At 41.5% G+C, this 15,917-nt stretch overlaps 1 protein-coding gene across 1 annotated transcript in view; it reads right to left on the reverse strand.

The window, feature by feature from the left end:
- The window catches only part of ABLIM1 (actin binding LIM protein 1), a 193,983-nt gene that overhangs the window by 170,568 nt on the left and 7,498 nt on the right, over positions 1-15,917 (reverse strand). The window lies entirely within an intron of this gene.

Consider the following 15,917-nt stretch of genomic DNA (forward strand, 5'->3'; position numbering starts at 1 on the left):
ACTGTAGCCCTGTATTCTTTTGGAAAATTAATTTTAGGTGAGGAAAATTCAGTACATACAGTTTAGCAGTAACATTTTGTATGAGGCCAAAAAGGAAACTATGAGTGAATTTGGAGACGATGGGAAAATTGCAGGTGAAAAAGGAATCGATTACAAGGGAAGAACAAGAGGTTCCACAAAAGAGGGGTGTGCGAGATGAACGGCAACAAAACGGGCTGCAGTTTTGGGCACAGAGAACATGAGCGGGAAGGGGAACGGAGCAGGAGGCTCCGGGGCCGGGGCATTGCCTGGAGCGCCGGGGAGCGCTGAACCTTCCCTTTCCCTTTCCCTTTCCCTTTCCCTTTCCCTTTCCCTTTCCCTTTCCCTTTCCCTTTCCCTTTCCCTTTCCCTTTCCCTTTCCCTTTCCCTTTCCCTTTCCCTTTCCCTGGCAGGGCACGGCTCCTGTCAGCTCTCTCTGGGAGCATCCCAGCCCGGGATGGCCGAGCGCTCCCGGAGGGACACGGGGACCCCTCCAGCGCAGCCCCCGCCAGCAGCGGGCACCGCCCCGGCCCGGGCCGGACGCGCCCTGCGAGACGGACCCGGAGGGCTGGAGAGACGGGAACGGGCTGGGAAAGGGACTGCAGTCTGAGGAGGAGTGGTGAGGGAGCTGGAGGTGCTGAGCACGGAGACAACGAGGCTCAGGAGGGACCTGATCGCTCTCTACAAGTCCCTGACAGGAGGGTGTAGCCAGATGGGGGTCGGGCTCTTCTACCCAGTAACAATTCACAGGACGACAGGGAATGGCCTCAAGTTGCAGCGGTGGAGGTTTACACGGGATATTAGGCACAATTTCTTCGCTGAAAGGGTTGTCAGCCACTTGAACAGGCTGCCCAGGGCAGTGGTGGAGTCACCATCCCTGGAGGGATTTAAAATCCCTGTGGAAGCGGCACTTGAGGACACAGCTTAGTGATTGGTGTGGCAGTGCTGGGTTGATGATCTTACAGGTAATTCCCAGCCTCACATTCCATGGTTCTATGAATGCCAGTGTGACTTTTGCCCCAGGTCCACCAGCAGTTGTGCCTGAGGACGAGGGGGGCTTGTTTGTGGGGCTCTCTGTTCAGACGTACCTGCCTCGACACCTTCTGCCAGCGGCTAAGTCATATTTAAGATCTGACAGCCTTAGTACTTGCACTCAGAATTGACCTAAATTCGTGGCCACCATCTGAGGATGGCAAATGGCCTTCATACATCAGTTCCTACTTTCAGTTTTTGAAGTAAATATAGATAGATCAATAGACTGACAGATACTGATGTTCTAAGTGATTCTGACTCCTTTGCTAAAGATCAGCAGGAACATTAGAGCTAAAATCAGGCAAAGTGCAGTTTTATTTCAACACTGTGATCTGAATAAACCAAAGAAATGTATTTAAATGCTGGTTTTACATGGATTCTCTATGTATCAGGCTGTAATAGCCAAAATTTAAAAAGTGACAGACATATTAAGGTGTATCTCACAACCCTTCTAGTGTAGCACACCACCAGCACATACCTCTGATTAAAAGCACTCCCTGAAATATGCACAGCTCCATTTATCTGAAACAAAGAGCCAACTACTCTGCCATGAAAAGTGAATTTTATTAACTCGATTCAGAGTCTGTCACTCACTTTTCAACATCTTACATGTACCTATAATATATGTCATGGTTAATCCATTTGATGGACTGTGTTTATTTGTGCTTCTCTGATGAACTCTTGGCAATTTGCCTGCCAGTACACATCTTTTATAACAACCTCTTGGAGTCCAAATTAGTAAAAAGGCTTTATATAGCTTGCTTTATTAATATAAGTAAAGAAATAAAGGCTACAAACTGTTTCTCTGTTTCTGCTGTCTATTTAGGTTAGCAAGGCTGCAGGCACTGATCTTTCACAGTGGGTAAATGTTGCTTGGTACAATGCCCATCATTCACCCCAGCCTTGCTGGGCTTCCCAATGCAAATCTAATAATATAAAGGCTTTTTTTAGAGCAAGATTCACCTTATCTATCAGTAGTTGCACAAAAGATAAGCATCTCCTCCACACTAAATCATCAAAGCTTTCTCTCCAATTAACATTAAAAACTACCTATAAACAATTTATAAGCCTTGTAATATATCTTTTAGGATAAATGAAACTTTTTATCATGTTTTTTTCTTCCTCAAAAATGAAATCCTGTGACATTACCAAAAAAAGGTATTATTCTTCCCCAATTTTCTGTAATGAGTTCTTAAATTCACGTGGCAAACTTTTCATGGTAAGTGTATTTCGGATAATCAAAATCCAGATCTTTAACAAAGCCTGCAATTATTACTTTCATGACTAAAATTGTTTCTCCCTTCAGCAACTGACATTTTCAAACTTTAATGCAGTGAATGAGAACACACCATAAAGCAGTCTACAGTAAAAGATTAAAACAAGGGGCAAAGGGAAAAGCATTTTATCTTTAATTCTCACTACCACGCTACAGCAGGTGGGGGAAAAAAACCAATTGTAGGAATCAAGCAGAGCTGGCAGCACATTTTTGGCCATGGCCAGTGGTCCCCTGCTCTGCTCAGACAAAGCACTGCCATAGAGCACAGCCAGACACAGGCTCTTGAGGTGGTCTGGCTGCAAAGGAAGTATCTGGGCAGCATTTTCACACTGTGTGAATCTTCAGTGTCTTCACCTGCTGGGCAAGTGCTCTCTCACCATCAAAATCCCCGTGACATTATGAGTCAGGTTTCCTTCAGGCATAAAGTACAATTTCACTGTATGTGGCCTAAACTGGATGCAACCAAACAAGCCCAAAAAGGCAGTACTGAGAAAATCACTGCCTTCATGGATCAGATTAGTGTCAAAGAAGGGACAATGGTTTGGAAATTCGGGTTTTTTTTTATTTTTAATCTCTTGACCTTGACCATGTTCATATTAATAAAGTGAAATTACTGTTTAGAAGGAAAGACATATCTAAAGCAATACAGCTGCAAAGGAAGATAGCTCTGGATTACGAGAGGCTCAGGAAATGCAGCACCAGTTGTCTCCAATATCTTTTTGGAAGTCTGAACTTAATAAGATCTACAAATATTACAAATACAACAACAGACACCAGGGCCCTTCCAGCAGATACCACAGCAGCCTACAAGGCAGGAGGCCAGGTCACTTTCTATTTTAATTTTTCACTACAAATGCAGGTCATCTGTAGCATGGTTAAGTACATCTTGGGGGATATTCCAAGCACAGGGCACTGCAAGAGCTTTTGCCAAGTCAGACCAGGAAGGTCATTCCAGACTCAGGTGTGCTCCCAAATACAGACAATGCAGGCAGCTATTTTAGCCACAAGCCTGTCATGAAAAATCACTGGACATAAACCAAATTCTGCAGTGCCCTACTAATAAAACACAGCTCTCCCCTCCCCACAAGAATTCCATGGAAATCAGATAATTAACAAATGAGGAAGAACATAATTACAAGATTGTAGGGTATCTTTATCCCTATGAATATGTCAGCATATTTATCACTGTTTCCTGTCACCACATACAAAGAACATGTCTTCAGTGCAGTTAGTTTAATTTACAAGCTCAAAAATAATAATTTCTCACCTCTATTGACATTTCTAGAAGTTATTTTTGCCTTAAAACATCACCATGAGGATCTATGAAGCACATTACACTTAACAGCTTGAGGCTTTTATCTGCCTAAACAACCAAATAATGGTGTTAGAAAGGTGTCTTTTCTGCTTCCAAGCATGTTCAGGAGCAAATTACAAAGAAACAAAGAAAAAGAGTGACCCAGTTCAGCAACGTAAATACACCTCACTGGCTTTCAAAGTGTAGCTGAAATAATGTTCGGATGCTGCAGCCTGCACTTCAGACAGCAAAGTCCATAAATATTCCCTATGATTAACAGGACCAGATAAAGAGACAGTGTGCTGGTTTTGGCTGGGGTAGAGTTCTGACAGATCACTGCAAGGGTGAACTGACAGAGGTCACTCCAAAGGCCTCGTTCTTATAGCTGAGGCTTTGCTAGGGAATCCTGTGAGCTGTATTTCAGATGTCTGCATGGCTTCAAGCAGCAGGTCAGCAAGAGGCACTAAGGAAAGGCTAATAACCTACAGTGAAATCAGCATCACCAGAGTGTGCAAGCTATTCCCCAAACCGGCCCAGAAACAATCCCTCTACATTTGCCTAAGAAAGCCACTCTGGGGTATCTTCAATTTATTCCTAACAGAATCTGTCTGCTCCACCTGTGCAAGTTATTAAAAAATGTTATTAAAGCTTTATTAATTTAATTCATAAGGCCTTTTCTTACAGCTGTACTGATGAGACAAAGATGACCTGCTTTTGCAGAGTTTGATGTGTTTCATGTTTCTTTTTTGGGAACAAGCACCACGATGCCTTTGAAAACATGGACACACAAGACCTGCACATTAGTCTGAGGATCCAGCAGCCCTCACACTGTGAAACAGCTGGAAGGGACTTTTCAGTCCTCAAAACCTTTCCATTTCTCTACAGCTGTTTATAATGAGAGTAAAGGAACACATCTTTCCAATCCAGCCTGGATGATTAATTAACTGATGCAACAGCAATGCTGCAGCTGCGTTTGCCAAGTTATCATCCTCAGGACCATAATTAATGCAGAGGAAGTTCCAGTGGGAATCAGGCTTGAATGACATCAGTAGTAACAATTAAAAGCTCCTGAAGATTTACGGCACTTCAGAGCAGTTTATTCTTCTCTGAGCAACCGTTCAGTTCTGCCAAATGCCTCTTGGAGGCAGCTAAGGCTCAGTTTGTTTTCACTCGAGTCAAAGATCATTCTGGCCAGCAGAAACCTCTGACCTAAGGTTTTGCTTCTAAAGTAACAGTGTCTTGATTATACTTCCCCTTTATCCCCATTTCTTTCATGTAAACAATGAAAGCACAAGAGGAAAGTGCACAACTGAAACGGGAATTGGAGGCAGATTTCTCTCTTCAGCCTGTCTTTTGGATTTGCTGCTCTAGTTCAAGGAGGCAAGAAACCATAAAGCCATCTGACTATACTTAGCTTTACCCCAGTGGAGTTTTGGCTTTCTTCTGCCACTCTCTAAAACTTCATGGCTCTGAGCTGTGGATATTCACACCTCATGGCATGAAACCCAAACACCAGACTGAAGCAGTTATATTAACATAGTGGATTTTAATATTTTTGTCTTATCTAGTGGAGATACTCCCTTTTCCACCCTTGATTAATGCACTGACCCAGAGTGCAAGATTTCCCAATTCTTCCCAGAGACATCAGTCTACCCACAGACAGCAGCTTCTAATGAAGCAACACAGTTCTCTCTCTTCTGAAACAAATGCAAAGAGAGGACATCCTTGATCTTTTATTGCCTAAGTGTTTCTGGTGCAATGATCTACTTGCAGCTGACATTTGAAACTTGAAGCTGCAGATGGGATTTGAAGGTCATCCAAACACAGCTTTAAACCTGCTCTATTTTGCTCCCTTATGTAGCCTCCATACAAGTGTCTGGTTGTAAGTTATCCTTAGTAGGTTCTTTTCCTCCAAGCTGATCATCTGGTATATCAATTTATGACTGGGTGGATAAGAGCAAAAATACTTTCACAGAGATTTTCCTAATTATGTCTCCATTTAAAGCAGTAAATGTGGAAAACTCAATTTTGTCTTTTAACTTACACTGTTCAAAGAAAAAATAAAATCTCTTTTTCCCTATAACCACATGGCACTTTGCTAGAAATAGACTTATATAATGAAATGTTGTGGTTAAATATCTGACGTATCTTTTCAGGACAGTGTGTTAGAGACACTGTGACACTCCCTAGGCTAATAAGTGGACTTAGAAGAATTTGTACTTCTAATTCAAAAGTGTAGGTTATTATACCTATCTACATTTGAGCAAAAAGGCTCCTTATGTGTTTGCATAAAAAAATGACGAAAGCCCCATGCAAAGGATCAGCCCACATCTGTATGACACTTCAATCCTACTTAAGCCTATTCAAAATATCATTAACATTCTTCTTACGTAAATAAGACAACACCACTCTGGATTAGGTAATGGGAGCTTAGTATGCTGGTCTAAATGACAGAGAAGGAACAACATAGCATTACTAGATTATGCTATCACCTGTGGTTTCTAACCCCCTTGGATACACCACTGTCTTCTTATATGACCTCTCCTACATCGTGGCCTGCACCTGCCCTCATAGATCATGCTAACCATTGGAATCTGGAATGTTGAATCCCAGAGCAGGAGAGAAGCTGTAGCATTGAGGAAAGGCTGAGTTGGCCTGTACTTAGGAGAGGAGCATCACAGAACTAGGGTCAGCTCTGACTGGCATCGGTGGCTACACAGACAAAACTTCCGAATTGTGGTGCTCTGAATCCTGTTAAACACATTCACAATGACTTGCTATAAACACCTCACTATTTTAAATTACCTACTTACTTAGTAAACCACAAATTCGGGCTCACTTAGGAAGTAGACAGAAGTAATAAATGCTTCTCAAATAAAATCCCCAAAATCTAGTGATGCAAGCCACTTCACACAGCAAGCTCCAGTATGAGTTTAAACCATGAGAGTAAATGCTGCCAGACAAGGCCTTCAGCCACCTCATTTGTGCCACATGCTCAGCAGGCAGTTCTGTTCACTGGACAGGCTTGACACTTCACACTCAAAGGAAAAGGCTGACTTACAGGTGACAGCAGATGGCCGTAATGGGGAGAGACCATACTCAAAATGTGTTCCACGACTGCTGTCTCAAATTATTTTCATTCCCCAACTTACTGATGTCATTACCATTACCCAGTCTGACAGTACTATTTGTGGTGGTACATGTAAGTCTCAGGGAATGCCTGCTGACCAGATACTTTACAATGGATTTCTCTAACAGTAGCACAAGTGTCAGCATGTTTTCTTACTGATTTTGTATGTGGACTACCTCTGGGATTCTTCATCTGCCATAATTTGCACTTCTTAAAATTTCTCCTATAGCAAACCTGAAAATCTTGAAAATAGCAGGGAGGTGATTTTGCAGAGCAGCCTCTGTGATGTCCCTGAACATTTCTCAGAGCAGTTGAAAAGGGCAGTTTTTCCACAGCTCCTGACCCCACCATATGGCAGTGGTTAAACTCAGCCCTCAGATCATCTGCACAATAATAGAAGCACCTGTGTCAAGTCAAGAATGGCTCTTTTGGACATCAGGAAAGGCAGAAAAGCACGATGGGCAATCATTTTAATTATTAAAGAGCCTGGTCACCAAATGAGGGGACATTGATTTAACAAAGTTCCTTTATTACTGTATTGTGCATTAAAGTCATTAATCCTCAAAGCTCTGTAAAATGGACTAACACAGCTGTTTGTGAGCAGCTGTCTTCAGCAGGGAAACCAAAAGCCAAGAGTAAAGAAAGTCACCAGGTGTTAGCTAAACTACATGTTAACAAAAATGAGGTAACACCTGACACTGTATACATTTAGAATCCTGCTGGTTTTCATTCTGTATGGCTATGCCACACATGGAGAAAATGTTCGATGACAGGCTGGACAGCACACTGGGTAGCAATTCGCAAGAATGTAACCAAGAAGGATAGAGGAATTCTGAAATTAATCTCAGGGGCTTGTCTAAAACCACATCAAAGGCATAACCATGGCAGCAGTAGCCATACCCAAACTTCTATGGAGCCTGGGAAATAACAGCAATTAGGTCATGGTGATAGAGGTTTCATCTCAGTCTATTCACCAAAACACACAGGTTCTTTGCTGGCAGTCGAGCCACTGTGACTGCCCTTGTACTGTTCCCTGAACTATCCCAATTAAAAATGTTATGTCATATGACATATGGTAAGCTACAATCACACCCTTAATGTGTAGACAGCAGCAACAGAAGGCTTTGATTCCTGCATACCTGGACTTCAGCAACAGAAATGTAGCTCACACTCCCGTAAATGGCACCATTCCCAGCCTCCTAATCAGACTCTACGTTCAAGAAACCCCAACAGCCTCTTTCTGGTTCTATCAAAACACTCATGAGGACAACTTAATAGTAGAGGTAAAGCACTGTGAAAGTAATGTTCTGCCTTACGTGGAGATACAACCGAAACACGGCAGTGATTGCAAATGGTTCAGCCCAACTCGAACTCAAAATGGAGAAGAATACAAGATTCTTTAGAGTCAGCAGACTGGAGACACAGGCCCATTGCTGCCTTGTTCCAGGAGGTACAAAAAGGCTGGGCTGTTCATGTGACCCAGAGAAAAGCTGGACATCACGGTCATGGAAGAAGGCGATCTCACCGACAAGAATGTTGTGGAATATACACTTTTGTCCAGAAGTGTGTTCTCACACTTCTGTCAGAAGTGAAGCCTCATTTTCAAGGAAAAAAAGGTACTGTTACACAAGGAAACCTGTCCACTGAATCTAATGCCATCCCCTGTATTCAGGACACAATTAAAGTAATCACACAAACCAAGTGAATCAAACGATCACCTAATACCACCGTATTCACTAACTTCTGCTTTTGGAGCTATCCTGTGTGGAAAAGCTGGGGCAGAGAGCTACAGGAATGCAGTGCTTGGGGAGATATCTAAGGAATAAAATGTACCCTAAATGCAGCCTAAAAGTATAGGCTCAATCAGCACTAGCTCTGGGCCATTTGCAGGTCCTAAATGCCCTACAGAGCATGTCTAAGAGAGAAATACTTATTATTTGGTTTAACCAGGATTGAAACAGAACTGGAAATTGTTTGACTGGTGTGCAGTGATTTACCCCAGGCATCTTCACACCAAGCTCCCTCAGTGCTGAGAAAACACCATGGCATTTCTCAGTCACCTGCATAGCAAACAGACACCTGATTGACCCAGTGCAACCCTGATGTAACTTTGCTTATTCCACTGTGCTGACTTTAGAGTTGAATCTGTCCCCTAGAGGCTACATTGCTCCACTTCACACAGCTAACGTGTGTGACTAAAGCTCTGCTCAGCTCCAGATGGCCAAACGTCAAAGAAACTGAAAAACAGTGATTACCAAATCTCTGCTGGAAAAAAAAAAAAAAATATATATATATATATATACAGAAGAAATCAAAGAGGGATCACTAATTCAGCATCAGAAAACATAATGCAACGTGCTGTCTTCTGTTTTGTAGCTCAAGGTATTTACTTTGTAAAAGGTAATGAGAAGATGCAAAGGTCACGAAAACCTGCAATAAATCCCTACCCCTGGCTACTGAACAGCATCTCAGCTCTCTTCATCCTGCTGACAGTGTTTATGTCCCCCAAGACAAAAAGCAACCAAGCTCTACATTAGGGGTAAGACCTCCATGACCCTACTGGCACACAAGCAATTCTAAAATATTAAACCTAAATAACAACTACATTCAGATACTCTGCTTTTGTTAAAGAAGCTAAGGCATGACTACAAAGAGAACTATGCACTACAAACAAGGACTTGCCCGTGGTTTAGTCAACTGAATAAAAGCATCTATATACAATTTGGGGAGTTCCTCATGGTTTTAGCAGTTTTCCAGTATGCCAGGATGGCAAAAGAATTCATCGGAGCTACTCAGTTCAATGCAGTGTTTAGCCTGGAGAGAGGAAAGGAGAGAGGGAGGAAGGGACAACAATATTTTGGTTACTATACAGAAATGGAATTCATTAAGAGTAGGATCAATTTCCAAGTTTTATACAGCATCTTTTCTCTGCACTAACCTACATCTGATATCAGTCATGACACTCCAGAAACAGCTTAATTTTCACACCTTCCTTCTAGGACATCATGTCCTAGATCAGATAAAGCAGATTCTATATGAAATACAGATTTTACCTAGACTCCTGTAACTGCCAGGATGAATGATTCCCCAAAGATCACAATGCTCACTGCTGTTCTTTCAAATAGGGGAATGCTTATTCAGCTTAATGTAGCTTATGAATCACTGTATACAATTAAAATTATTTTAAACATGCCAAAGTATAACTATCTTCATTATCAGCTAAATTTCGTTAGAACTATGTATTCTTGAGGCTCTCTGTTCTGCTTACATATATAATGAATGTGCAAACTCCCCTTGTTTTGAAGTCGCCAAAACAGGGGTTCAGACTAAACACACCTGAACAAAACTGTGTGTCCTACAGCACAGAACCCTGTGTAGCTGGTTTTGGCTGGGGTAAAGTTCATTTTCTTCATGGTATCTAGTAAGAGACTCTGTTTTGGATTTGGTCTGGAAGCAGTGTTGATAACAGAGTGATGTTTTCATTATTGCTGAACAGCGCCTACACAGAGTCAGGGCCTTTTCTACTCCTCACCCCACCCCACCAGTGAGCAGTCTGGGGGGCACAGGGAGCTGGGAGGGACACAGCCAGGACAGCTGACCCCAACACAGGCACAGTCCAGCCCGTGCAGCATCATGTTCAGTACAGAAAACTGAGGAGGAAGGAGGAAGAGGCAGATGTTTGGAGTGGTGGCGTGATGCCTTCCCAAGTCACCATTGCGCACGATAGAGCCCTGCTTCCCCGGGGATGGTTGAACACCTGCCTGCCCAGGGGAAGCACTGAATAATTCCTTGTTTTGCTTTGCTTGTGTGTGTGGCTTTTGCTTTCCCTATTAAACAGTCTTTATCTCAACCCACGACTTTTCTCACTTTCCCTCTTCCGACTCTCTCCCCATCCCACTCGGAAGGCAGAGAGTGAGCGGATGAGTGGGGATGAGCTGCTGGCTGCAGTTAAACCACAGCAGTTACAAACTGCTGATGGTGCAAGTGCCTTGAAAAGGCTGTGTGCCTCGACCTGCCTCCAGGCAACTGTCCCTACAACCAGTCCTATGCTCAGTATCTTCGTCTTCTTCAGATCACACCAAAAATCGGACCAGTTCCTCTCTCTGACTGGCACAAATCTGGAATTATTCTGCTGGCCTCCAGTTATTCCAGATTTACACAATCAAAGAGAATACAGCTTGTCTTCCAAGAGTTCCACTACCAAAAATTACTTTTTTCCAATATATTCTTTGCCCATAAAATAAACACTGCAGTTTCTAAACAGTTTCTAACAGTTCAGGCAAGAAACAGACCAGAAATAAAAGACATGCTGATTATTTTTTGTAACTCTCAGAAAAGATCAAATTTCTATGCCTGCCTCACCCTCTGATACTGCAGAGTAGGCTCAAATGTAAGCACAGTACTGCTGGACATTTTCAGAACAGGAAAATAACCATTTTAGAAAGGTTTTTAACTTCCAGTTCCTAGTGGAAAATGAATTTGATAATAAACATTTTTGGTCCCAAGACCAACTTTTAAGAATAGAATGTTTAGAGAACCCACAAACACTGGTGGTAAATAATGTTGGACAGAATGAAAAGATGAATGAAAGATTTCCTACTGGATTATTCTGCGTTACAGAAATTAAGAAGGGTGGGGCAGAAAATTAAACTTAATAGAGTCCAAAAACTATTTCAGTCCATGATGAGTACTGTTTCTGGAATTCAATCTGGGGAAGAAACATCAATTAATGTTTTATTAAGGACTCCACACTTTAAAGAAATTCTCACTAGGCACAGTAACATGCACTATAAATGCAGCAATGCTCTCCCACAGTTGGTGTCAAAACATTATTTTTTAATCCTAGAATTTGGAAAAATCTCAGACAAACAACATTTGTTGCTGGAAATCAGAAAATGAGAACACACTAAGTAAACTGAGATTTCCAGCTTGATTTCCAGAGATTTCCAGAGATTTAAATTTTGAACTGTTAATGATATTACTGGTGCTTAGGCAGCAGCAGTGATCCCTGTGGAATTTATTTTCTCTTCCTGTAATTTTTTCTGTCTCCCCAATTTCATTAAGTGTATTTTGTAAACAGAAAAACTACTGTTACACTCATGGAAACATTTTTGATCAGTTTTGCCTGTGCCTTTAGACAGGTCAGAAATCAAAAGTACATCATCATTAACCCATTCCCAGTGAGTTAACACAGGACTTCAGTTGGCATATTTTCTAGTTTCTTTACAGGCCCCAGCTGATGGGGTTTCCTCATTGCCCTAGGAAATCTACTAATACTTCTGTTTGAAACAGCAACTTGCAGTGCAATGAAAGCCTTAGTAGAAAAAAAATTAAGTATGTATTCAGGGAAAGCAGCAGATCCTACTTTTAAGTAGACCGTGTAATTCAGCAGGATGGAAACACACCAGGGCTGGAGCTGCTGAGTCTCACTTAAAATTAGCCCTTTGCTAGGAAACATGGAAACATGGCACCTAATTTTTTATTTTTCTCCCCAAAAGTCATATGCTTGCACACGTGTTCCCCACTGCCTTTCCAGGCCCTATGCTTGTGTGATACTGCTGGAGAAACATAACTTCATAAACCTAATTGCTTAAAAATAGGATCTGGCAGAGCATCAGCTCCTAGATCAGTCTGTGAAGCGTTCAGAGGTTTTAGGCAGCAAAGAGTTTTTCCTCAGGCTATTACATTCCAATACTTCCCTTGACTCCCTTCAGAAAATCACAAAAATATTTGCAGCAACTCCAAAGACAGTTGGTCCAGCACACACTCCCCTTGACTGATTGCTAGGCTACTTGGGGGGCCCAAAAAATAAAGAAATAAAAACAAAAAGCTTTTTGACACTAGAGCACTTATAATTCCTTTTTGTAACTCTAAATGTTCTCTATTCCCATTTCTTTTAATATTTTTTAGATTCAGGGCCATTCTGTCTGTGTCAGTTCTGCTTCTCTACCAGCCTGAAAGATTTCTATGCACACTCTCTTGCCTCTTTTGCTTTAAATATGTCTCTTTTCCTCAGCATTCTTGGGTGAGCTCTTCCACTCTCCACAGCTCATGCAATCTCTTTCACCCACTGCTCTCATGGCTTCTCAACCTCGAGAGGAAAGGGTAGGAAGCAAATTTAATAAGGGTAGAAAGCTCAGTCTTGACCTTGCTTCCTTGGAAAACGGAGTCATAATCTAATAGCAACATACAGATCTTGCTGGATCTGTAAATTTGGAGGAAAGGTTCAGCTGTGGAAGCTGAGTATCACAGAAAAACCATTTCATGTAACTCTGATAATCTTTCAGGAAGAGAAATTGTGTGGAATGGAGCATGAACTAATCTCCTCCCCTCCTTCAATTGGCTGCACAGGTGGTTCCAGTTTCTTTAGCTGTCCTCCACACATAGACACCCAACCTGTCTCTGTGCATGTCCCTGTGCATGCACACAGCCACCAACGGGATCTCTGCTGGGGTTACCCCTTCCCTGCACTTCCAGCCACTGGACCCGTTAGTTCTGGCTGGCTGCTCCTGACCTACCCTCTCCCCAGCCATTCCCTTGAGCAGCAGCACCGACAACCTTTACTAAAAATACCTCCTGAGCATCATAAATAGCAAGATGGTAGGATTCTTAATCCCCCTTCAGGCACGTAGTCTTTTTGCTTTTGATAAATACGGAGTGGCAACAATGGACAGAGGATAAAATGCATCTTACAGTACTGGTCTGCTTGGCCTGTGCCTTGCAGAAAGGAAAAATGAGGACTCCCAGTATCCACAAATGCTGTCAGCAGAGGACAAGAGAAAGTGGGGAAGATTTCTATTGCAAGAAGTCACAAAGTCTCCCAAACCTAAATTTTGAATATTTTTAATTCAACAGGATTTATTGGCCAAACCACAAGACCAGTGTTCCTAAAGAAAACCTTAGATCTGCAGGGTACCTGCGTCAAGCAGGGAGCCAGGCAGCAGGAAAACTCAAAGGAAGGGAAAGGCTGGCTCTTGCCCTGCTGAACTTTTGTACCACCACAAGCTGTACAGAACAAGCCAAATGCACAGTGCCAGGCCAGCCTGGCAGAGGGAAGAGCAGGACACAGCCCTTTCATGCCACTTGACTCTTGAAACAATTAAGCAAACGCTACATGAACCTCTCTAGACCCCTGCCACACAGATTTGACAAACCCCTGCACTACCTAAGGACTGAGGTCATGCTATATCTGAAAATAAAAAATATGTTAAGGAACCTAAAATCAACTGCCATTTGAGTTTTAAGTTTCCAGCCATTTTCCTTATTGAATGTATTAAGGTAGAAATTCAAAAGTTCCAATGAAAGTCCAGTAGTCTGCAAGCTTTGCTGATACCTATAATTCCTAATATTCAAAAATCCCAATGTAAGATGAAAAAAAATGCTAGATGGCTTTTTGGGTTTTTTACATTTTCTTATAAGTTTTATAATAAAAAAGCTAGAAATTTTTCCCCTGTCCAGCTGCAGCTCTAAAGCAAGGGCGTCACAAGTGCTGTTTCCTGCATAAACATGTAGGAAAACATTTACTATGTTGCAAGCATGAAAACAAATATGGCATCACTGTGGCCACTATAATGCAGTCACAGATACTGGCAATTTGAAAAATTTAAATGGCGTTTTCAAAAAGATAGAAATAAAGACAAAGGTATTGGAATTTTGTTGCAAATGAATCAAATCATATATGAACATAATCAGTTAACCAGAACCTTTTTCTTTAAAACATAAGACTCCAAATGTGCACTGCACATCTAAGTACACAAAACATTTTTTTATTCATCCCAAATATCAAAACATCTGGCAACAGAAAATAGAAAAAAGTATTTATAGACATTTTTGGACAGAGATTACTTCAGGTCAAGTCTGAAAGCCTCCTTAAGCTGCAATCACCAAAATCTTTTATCAGTTACTTTGGATTTAGCTAGTGTTACTAAGAGAGAAATATAACATAGGCTTTTTATAGCAGCTGCCAATTCAACAATGATCAAAGTTTTATTATTCTTCCTTAGATCAAAGTCTGGACTGAATAATTTTGGGATTATCTTCAGCTCATAAAGTAGAATAAACAGTTTTGGATAACCACATTATTATATAACAATACTGTCTACTTGCAATAAGTTTTGCTCTTATTTACATATGCCACAAGTTTTTAATGGATTGTCTGATTATCATTTAATTTATCATTTAATTATTTTATCAGCAGAAGGCCACAGAAACATTCAAATGGTGTCTTGTGCATCTACGTTCATATGCAGAGGACATTCATAAGAAGAGGTGAAACCAAAATTAGGAAAGTAAGACTAGGCACACTTCCAGTGAAAAGTAGTAGGTTTTATATCTCTGCTCGTTATAAACCAGTCAAGACATCTGGAGATCTCCTCTTGTGGGACAGAGGCATTCACACACACCTTGGCACAGCCTGTCCATGCCTGACACACCCTTCTGACTGGGATAAGGAACGTCCTAGGTAGAGAAAATCGGTATGGTCACATTATGTTGGCTTTCATTAGCAGACATAAAATATTGCTACATGGATAATACTCAGCACTATTCTTTTTGCAACTAAACTTAATCGTAAAGGTGCTTAGATTTGTGTTCCACTCAGGTGTGCTTTCAGTCCAGAAAAATAATGGTTTTCTCCTTTTGGTTTCCATTGTGAGAAAACCATTGATTTCCACACTGTCTGTTGGCCACAGGCTCAACTGTGTTCCTGTTCCACTGAACAAGGTATTTACTGTTATTTTCAGTGACACAGAAAGTCCTAAATTCATCTCTTCTTTTACACCCTAATTGTGTGAAATTCATTCATCTCACACAGTCTTTCTGGAAGTCAGCTCTCCCACAAATGTTGATTAAGATAAGTGGCAACACAGGGCACCAGAGAAAGCCATTACTTTGGCATAAACTGTTTTGCATGTTCTCTAAGTAGGGCCAAGAGTTAGAGCTGGAGTATCTTTTTCAGACTTGTTATTATTAAAGGCTCTTAGCTGTGTTTCTTTATCATTAACTAGGTTTCAGCTCTTATATAACCTGGTTGTCTCCCAGGCTTTCTAATGCCAAAAATAAACTGAAAGCTTTCATCACTAGTTAAAAGGAAACTGTAATTTGAACAGCAGTTTTGCTGACTTCTCTGTTGATCAAAGATGCTTCATACGAGCCTGATGTAATAGAAA

This window comes from Aphelocoma coerulescens, chromosome 6 (genome assembly GCF_041296385.1).
Source record: "Aphelocoma coerulescens isolate FSJ_1873_10779 chromosome 6, UR_Acoe_1.0, whole genome shotgun sequence".
Lineage (NCBI taxonomy): Eukaryota > Metazoa > Chordata > Aves > Passeriformes > Corvidae > Aphelocoma > Aphelocoma coerulescens.